Consider the following 8563-nt stretch of genomic DNA (forward strand, 5'->3'; position numbering starts at 1 on the left):
ATAATGTATAATTAATTAGAACAAATTTTAAAAATTAATTTTTTTAAATCCCTGAGTAAGAACAAATTTCTAAGGAAATTCTTGACTTATCTACGACATTCCAAAATCTGAACTCTCCAATAATGGAATTTCATTTTTGAAAATGCCATTGTTTTATCAGAACAAGTGTGTAAATTACTGTGAATCATGTATAACACAAAGTAAAACAGAATTATTTAAGTTAAAATTTTTTTAAAAAATGATAAAAGAGGCCGGAAGTGGAGAGCGGCTGAGCGGAGTCCCGAGGATCTCCGCCAAGTAGCCCAGGGTGGCCTGGAACTTTTGATCCGCCTGCCTCAAGTCTCCGGAGTAGATATCACGGTGGTACATTATGGCTGACATGCAAAATCTGGTAGAAAGATTGGAGAGGGCAGTAGGCCGCCTGGAGGCAGTATCCCATACCACTGACATGCATCTAGGATATGGAGACAGTCCTTCAAAAGGAGCAGTTCCATATGTGCAAGCATTTGACTCACTGCTTGCCAGTCCTGTGGCAGAGTACTTGAAGATCAGTAAAGAGATTGGAGGACAGAAACATGCAGAGATGGTCCACACTGGTTTGAAGTTGGAGCGAGCTCTCCTGGTTACAGCTTCTCAGTGTCAGCAGCCAGCTGGTAATAAGCTTTCTGACCTGTTGGCACCCATCTCAGAGCAGATCCAAGAAGGGATAACTTTTCGGGAGAAGAACAGAGGCAGCAAGTTGTTCAATCACCTGTCTGCTGTCAGTGAAAGCATCCAAGCCTTGGGTTGGGTGGCTATGGCTCCCAAACCTGGTCCTTATGTGAAAGAAATGACTGATGCTGCCATGTTTTATACAAACCGAGTCCTTAAGGAATATAAAGATGTGGATAAGAAACATGTGGACTGGGTCAAAGCATACTTGAGTATATGGACAGAGCTACAGGCTTATATCAAGGAGTTCCATACCACTGGACTGGCCTGGAGCAAAACAGGGCCTGTGGCAAAAGAACTGAGTGGATTGCCATCTGGACCCTCTGTTGGATCTGGTCCTCCTCCTCCCCCACCAGGCCCACCTCCACCCCCAGTCCCTACCAGTTCAGGCTCTGATGACTCTGCTTCCCGCTCAGCCCTGTTTGCACAGATTAATCAGGGGGAGAGGATCACACATGCCCTGAAACACGTATCTGATGATATGAAGACTCACAAGAACCCAGTCCCTGAGCAGTGAATGGGCAGAAGTTGGTCACCACAGTGACAGAAATTGCTGGATAAGCAAAGTGCCAGTGGGTTCTTTGCCCTCTCCCTTCACACCATGGGATAAATCTGCTATCAAGACGGTTCTTTTCTAGATTTCCTCTACCTTTCTGCTCTTAAACTGCTTCTCTGCTCTGAGAAGCCCAGCTACCTGCCTTCACTGAATATACCTCAGGCTAAGATTTGGGGTGGGATAGCAGGTCAGTTGATCCTCTGCAGGAAGGTGCAGCTTCTCCATATCGGTGTAGCCACACCACCAGTCCATTCTTAAGGAACTGCAGACCTGGACTGGTGCAATTTAGCTTTCAGCTTTTGGAGGTTATTCTTCCAACACATAGTCCTTTGGGAGGAATAAAACAGTCCCAGGAGTTAACAGATCAGAATGTGCACACTAGTTAATTTTTTTTTTTCCTAACAATGAGCATGGAGGTAGCAGAAGCTGGTATGATTCCTGATAGTTTTCCTAACCAAACTAATTTTTCACTGTTGACAAGTGAGGCAAGGGTTGCATTGGACCAACAGCTGAGGCTTGGCCATCTAGCATTCCAAGCAAACTTTTGTTTCCTTTAAGCATTCCTTTATTCTGCATTCCATCCTGGGTCTGCCTCAATCATGAGACAGTAGGTTCTCCAGTCCTGGCTGCAGTAGCAGTGCTATGGGTCTTGTACCCTTTCTTTCTCTGGGATCCCTGCTCAGCACCTTCCTACAGAGATAACTTTAAAAGAAAAACATCACGCCATTCCAAGGAATGGGGCCCTCCTCCTCCTCCCCTGCTAGGTGCCTGTCATCCACCTTTGCTGCCTCCTTTTGCGTGTCATGCTCAACAGCTTAGGGCTCCTGTCCAGATCCCTGAGCAGAGGACTAAAACCTCCACTGCAGGTTGGTTTTAGGTCTCAATTTATGTAAGAATCTTGCACAGCATTGCTAATATCAGTTTTCCCCTCTAGGACACACTTACCAAAATATGCAACTTTTTTTTTTTTTTTTTTTTTTTTTTTTTGGTGGGAGGAGAGATTGTCCTGTGACTTCTACCCATTTCCTAAGGCCTGTGGAAATAAACCTTTATGTACTTAAAGTTATACAGAAAATAGAATAAAGTTAATACCAAAAAAAAAATGATAAAAGAGCAAGTCAATAGGAAAGACCTTGGAAGAAAACTGTGGAGGCGGGTGCTAAGTGTTCTAGACCAACCATTGTAAAAAACTGGATGTCAATCCTTAAGCTGCCTGCCTTCAGACCTGATGGAACAATTAACAGATCTGTCTAGTAGATCATCAGTCCTCTTCTGATTCGAAAGTTGGATAGAAGGCAAGAGAGAACCACCAATCCTACAAGGAACACCCCAACCCCACCTGGGCCTCATCTTTACCTAAACCTACTAAACCCAATCTTTTCAACTGAGCCTTCAAAATCCTTTGTGGGAAAAGATTTTCTTTGTGGCTTGGGATGACATTATCTCTCACAGCCAAAGACACCTGTTCATTACCTACAAATAACACCATCAGAAGCTATATTTGATCACAAAATTCTCATGCCAAAGATACATCTCTTTTATCTATCCTCAATCTCCTCTTCGTTTTAAAGCTCTAGGCCTCTCTATGTCTCCTTTCCAGTACCTTACATCCTAAATTTTTTTCCTAGCATTCAAATATTTCCTGCTAGAACTGAATCTGGCAGAAACACTTTAGCAATCCGATTCTTGTATAAGAGATGGTGTCTTCTAGCTCCCTGAGTGCCTGGCGTGTGCCATGGCACATGAGATGGAATCTCTGTTATCTAGTGTCATTACAAATGGAATAATTGGTCATAAAAATTATGCAGCCTGTTGGAAAAGAAATAACACACACTCATTACAGATTCCTGAGATATCCTCTCCTTGTTAAAATTTAGGGTTTTTTCTTCATATCTCAGTCATCAACAATATCCCCCCACCTCCAAGTGCCCAAAACATTGAACCTTTCCTAGAAAGAAGTCCAAGACAGAACAAAGACTCTAAGCCACAGCCTCATCAACTGAACCAATACATGTCTTGCTCAACTGAGCCAATACAACCTGATTTAGAAGTTGAGAAGTTTTTTTTTTTAATGTATACTCTTCAAATAAAAGGACTATATGCAAATGAGTCAACATCTTAGATGCTTTTTGGACTAGAAAGGTGGGGCTCCTTTAAACTCTCCTCTCATCAGCCAGTCTATTCTGACATTGGTATGAAATGAGATATAGAGAAAGGGGGTATCCTTGCCTTCAGAGACTCCTCAGCTTGATGAAGAAAATACACATGATTAGGACATAGAAATACTGAGCCAAATGCTACAGTAGGAGTCTAAGAGTCAGAGTTTGTATAGAATACAAAAGAGAGACTTCTTGGTAATTGTTGAAGTGACACACATCTCAGGTTACCCCAGGAGAATACAGCAGCAAAAAGTATTCTTACTTCCTCTGAATGACTGAAATGCAGGAAATTATATTTTGAAAGATCTGGGTTGTACCCCCACTCCTGGTCCTCACCACCCATCCCATGTGCCTCATCCTGCCACTTCTGGTCATGCAGTAACACTCAAGGACTAGAAAATAGCTTGTGGCAAAATTCAAAGTGCACCATTTCAAAGGGTATATGCCGGTGGACATAACAAAAGATACACATGAGGTCTTTTTCTCAGGCTGCAATGTCTGAGGCCTCTGCTTAAATATAGAAGAGAGCAATATCCAGAGATCCAGGGATCCAGGAAAACATGGCAAAGACTCAGGGTAATCTTTTCTCATGATTCTGGGAAAACATACGTCTTATTTATTTTCCCATCTAACAAACTACTTCCTCCCAATTTACTCCAAACTACTTTTCCCTCCAGTTCCTTTATAATCCCTACTTGCCCTAAAAAGCAATAAGCAAGTAGATCCTGAAATCCCCTTCTGAAGATAACCAAGGAGCGCAAGGCTCTAGGTTAAAAAATTCAAACTCCCACCTCATAGTCTTTGCCTCAATGCATCACAGTTCTATAATACCCAGAAATAGGAGAATAGGGAACGATATGCCTAACTCCCTTGGATTCCCAAAGGAAACTGGAGAGAGAGAGAAGGCTGGAAATGAGCCAAACAGACTCAGACTGACTCCAAGTTTTCCCAGCTGTGGACTCAACTTCTTGGAGTGAGAGCAAAGAGTGAGACGAGACGATTGCTATGTGAAGAACAGGTTTGACTCCCACACCCTGTCTCCTCTCTTGATGCCCCTCCTTGCTCCCTCTCAGTGGGGTGAGGAGAAGGAGGGAATTACAGCAGCTCCTCAGCCATTCCCAGCTACAGTCAAACCTCCTACAAAAGGTGAATCAGCACCAGCCACGGAGACAGAAACCAGGTTATTTTGAGAACAGAATCCCTGCATCCCCCTAGGACTTCAGTGACAAACCTCGGCTTGGGGACAAGTGCTTACTTCTGGGGAAACACCATCAGCCAACCTCAGAGTAAATTTTAGGGAACTCTGTCCCCATTCTGCTTCACTATGGAATAAGCAGCTAGGGAATTTCTCATTAAGTAGGACTGGTGCCTTCACCTTCAAAACTCTGAACCCTCTTGGCTTTGGAGAATCAATTTCCAGCTTTCTAGGCAATTCTGATAGAAACCTATAAATTCAAGGGATACAAAATACCCTTCTTCCCCTCCACCAAAATATTCATGTAGTTTGAATCTAATCTAGAGGTGTTACTGAGATAATTTTAACTTACAAACACCTGCAAAATCAATAATTTATTACCTCTTGTACAGCAGGGCTTCTCAGACTTTAATGTGCATGCCAATAATCTGGAGATCTTGTTAAGATTCAGATTCTTATTCAGTAGGCCAGGGGCAGAGCCTGAGTTTCAGCATTTTCTAACAAGCTTCCAAATTACATTAATGCCATTAGACTCTGAACCATACCTTAAACAGTGAGACTCTAGAATAGAGCACACTGAACAGAGAATGGATTCAGTGAGAAGTTCATGCCTTGGGGTTGCCTCCAGTCAGAGAGGGAAATAAGACACAGATAAAAAAGCAAGAACAGTAAAAGAGCAACCAGACAGAATACTAAATAGTCCGGAATAGTGGGGGAGGCCAAATAATAGAGGCTGGGGCATTTTAAGACATCAGACCGGGGCTGGGGTTGTGGCTCAGTAGTAGAGTGCTTGCCTCACATGTATGAGGCACTGGGTTCAATTCTCAGCACCACATATGGATGAATGAATAAAATAAAGGTCCATCGACACTAAAAAATATTTTTTTAAAAAAAGACATCAGACCAATTCCAAGCGTCAGTCGAGTTGGAATCAAATAGGAAGGTAAGGACCAAGTAGACTGAGAGAAAGAGTAGGGAGGGCCTCACATGCAAAAGATCAGATGATGAAGGGTGACTTGCAAGAGAATTAGGACCTAGAATTTTTTCTCAGTGAGAGACTCTGAACCAAGAAGCAATAGAAGCTCATTGGGATGAGTCTACAAGGATCAGTGTAAAGGGTCTTAAAATTTATTCTGAGGAGCTGAGATTTAACAGAAAAAACAGAGCCTCTGTAATCAGAACAATGTTTTGTTTTTATTTTGTTTTTTGTTTTTGTTGTTGTTGTTGTTGTTGTTGTTGTTGAGGTTTTGATTTGTTTGTTTTGGGGCACCAGGGATTGAACTCAGGGGCACTTAACCACTGAGCCACATCCCCAGCCCTCTTTTATTTTTCATTTCAAGACAGGGTCTCGCTAAGTTGCTTAGGGCCTCACTATATTGATGAGGCTGGCCTTGAAATCACAGGCCTTGAAACTGCAATCCTTCTGCCTCAGCCTCCCAAGCTACTGGGATTACAGGTGAGTGCCACTGCACCAAGCCAGAACAGTGATATAAGAAGATGCATGGAATTGTAGTGACGAAATGCCAGGGACAGCAGCAAAGGGAAAAGTGTTTAATGAGTATGAACTTTCAGTTTGGGAAGATGAGAAGGTTCTGGAGATGGATGGTGGTGATGGTTGCATAACAATGTGAATGCACTTAAGGTCACTGAACTGTATACCTAAAAAAATGGTTAAAATGGTACCATACACGTGTATGTGTATATACTATACATATATATATATTTTTTTTCCTGTATCAGGGATTGAACCCAGGGGTGATTAACCACATCCCAGGCCCTTTTTATGTTTTATTTTGAGACGGGTCTTGCTAAGTTGCTCTGGACCGGCTAAGTTGCTGAGGCTGGCTTTGAACTCACTATCCTCCTGTCCTAGCTTCCCAAGTCCCTGGGATTACAGGCATTTGCCACCGCACCTGGCCCCCATATTTATATCTTACCACACCAAAAAAAACCATAGTGGAGGCAGAGGCCAAAAGAAGATGCCACTCACTACTATATAAAAGGACTCAAATCCAAGCTCACTCTAGGCTGCTTATATTCTTAAGGATTTGAAAGAAAAACAACCACATTATAAATGGTTTCTGTTGTGCCTTTGAGCTCACCCTGTTCATCTTGAGTCATTAGGAACAGCTCTGCAGGTACCATGTGAGCAACTCCTCACCCTGCAGCCTGCAGATGAAAGTACTGCCAACAACAGGAAAAGAAGGTCCTTAAATGCCCAGGCTCAGAAGCCTAGGGTGCATGAAGCTATTTTCTGGTTCCACAAGGATATTAGGGCCAGGCACAGTGATGCACACCTGTAATTCCAGCTACTTGGAAGGCTTAGACAGGAGGATCACAAGTTCAAAGCCTGTATGGGCAACTTAGCAAGAGCCTGTCTCAGAATAAAAAAGGTCTGGGGATGTAGCTCAGTGGTAGAATGCTTGCCCAGCATATAAGAGGCCCTGGGTTCAATTCTTAGCCTCACAAAAACAACCAAAAAAAAAAAAAAAAGACCATTAGGGATAAAAGGGATGAGCTGAACTAGTTGAGAATAAAAGCAAACTATGTGGCGGGGGGAGCTACTAACCATCAAAGTTGGAAGTATTCTCAAGAAGGAAATAATGGCTACCCTAAGAAGCCAAAGAAGCCAAGTAGCTCTGCTCTAAGTAGGGGACACAGAAGACACAGGGGGAAAGGCTGAGTCTCAAGCTAGATAACTGGAAGGAATCCTGACAGGATTATAAGGGGCTATGAAGGCAGTTTAGGAAACCAAAAACATTTGCTTGGGTCAGCCTGGAGGCAATTTCATTTGTCCATCCAATGAAGAAGCAGCAGAGTGAAGCCCCAATGCAATCTGCCTATCAGGGTTAGCTCAGACAGCCAGGACTCCGGAGAGCTGGGAGGAGACTGGCCTCCCATCCTGGGACCCAGGAAAGTTGACTGTCCCTGAGCAGCATCTACCCCTGTTCTCTGCTCCACCCTCTGTAGGTAATGGAGTGAATTGAACTAGCTGTTCTTAAGTCATTAATGGGAGCAGGCTTGATGACATTTTCTGACTCAGGGCATCCTAGTTAGACTCTTAATTTCTTTGGAAATCCATCATCCAGGATCAAGCATCACTGCCACTCTCCCATGTAATCCTCAGACTACTCCCCGGTCATCATGGCAATTCTCCTGACTCCAGTGATAATGCATTTTGATGGCAGAAGCTTCTCCTATGACTTATTTCATACCTTGGTGGTTGAGGGTTCCTTTCTGAAATCTCCCCTCGCTCTATATTACTATAATGAAAGTCATTTGTTTTCTTCAAGGAAAAAAAAGTGTTTAAAGGACGTGGATCTCATTGCCTATAGAGATCAAAAAATTGCTTTCTGTAGATAATGAATGAATAGCAAAAAGACTAAAGACTGAGGCAGTTCAGAATTGTCTAGAATTGTCTTTTGAGCTGTTCTATTTGGATGAGAAAAAAAATCTCTCCTCCACTTTTTTTTTCTTCAGTACTGAAAATTGAAACTAGGGCCTCATACATGTTAGGCAAGTGCTCTACCACTCACCTACATCCCCAACCTTCTTTCCTCCATTTCCTGAGAATAAGAGGGAATCTTATCTAACATTTATAAAGTTTTTACAGAACACCAAGTATTTCAACCAATCTTCCCAAACACCCACAAGATATGAGGAAAGTAAGCATTATGCGATGCTCATGAGAGAGAGAGAGAGAAGGAAGGGAGGGAGGGAGGGAGAAAAGAAGTATATGTGAGTAAGCGAAGCCCAGGAAATGATCTGAACTTCAGGAGTAACTAAGATTAGGGACTGAGAAGAGCTTCGTCTGCAGGAATTGTGAAACAGTGGAATTCACTACTAAGGGAATGTGAGTCAATCCAACTCCTCACAGCTGAAAGAGGACTTTAGGAAAAGAAGCTCAAGGGGCTTTTCTTGTCATGTTGTATCAAAATAGCT

The 8563-nt window shown here is 42.8% G+C and overlaps 1 pseudogene; it reads left to right on the forward strand.

The window, feature by feature from the left end:
• The first annotated feature begins 256 nt into the window (after positions 1-256).
• Positions 257-2329, forward strand: LOC114104005 (adenylyl cyclase-associated protein 1 pseudogene; annotated as a pseudogene).
• Positions 2330-8563: the final 6234 nt, after the last annotated feature.

The sequence above is a fragment of the Marmota flaviventris genome, chromosome 3 (assembly GCF_047511675.1).
Source record: "Marmota flaviventris isolate mMarFla1 chromosome 3, mMarFla1.hap1, whole genome shotgun sequence".
In the NCBI taxonomy this organism is placed as follows: domain Eukaryota; kingdom Metazoa; phylum Chordata; class Mammalia; order Rodentia; family Sciuridae; genus Marmota; species Marmota flaviventris.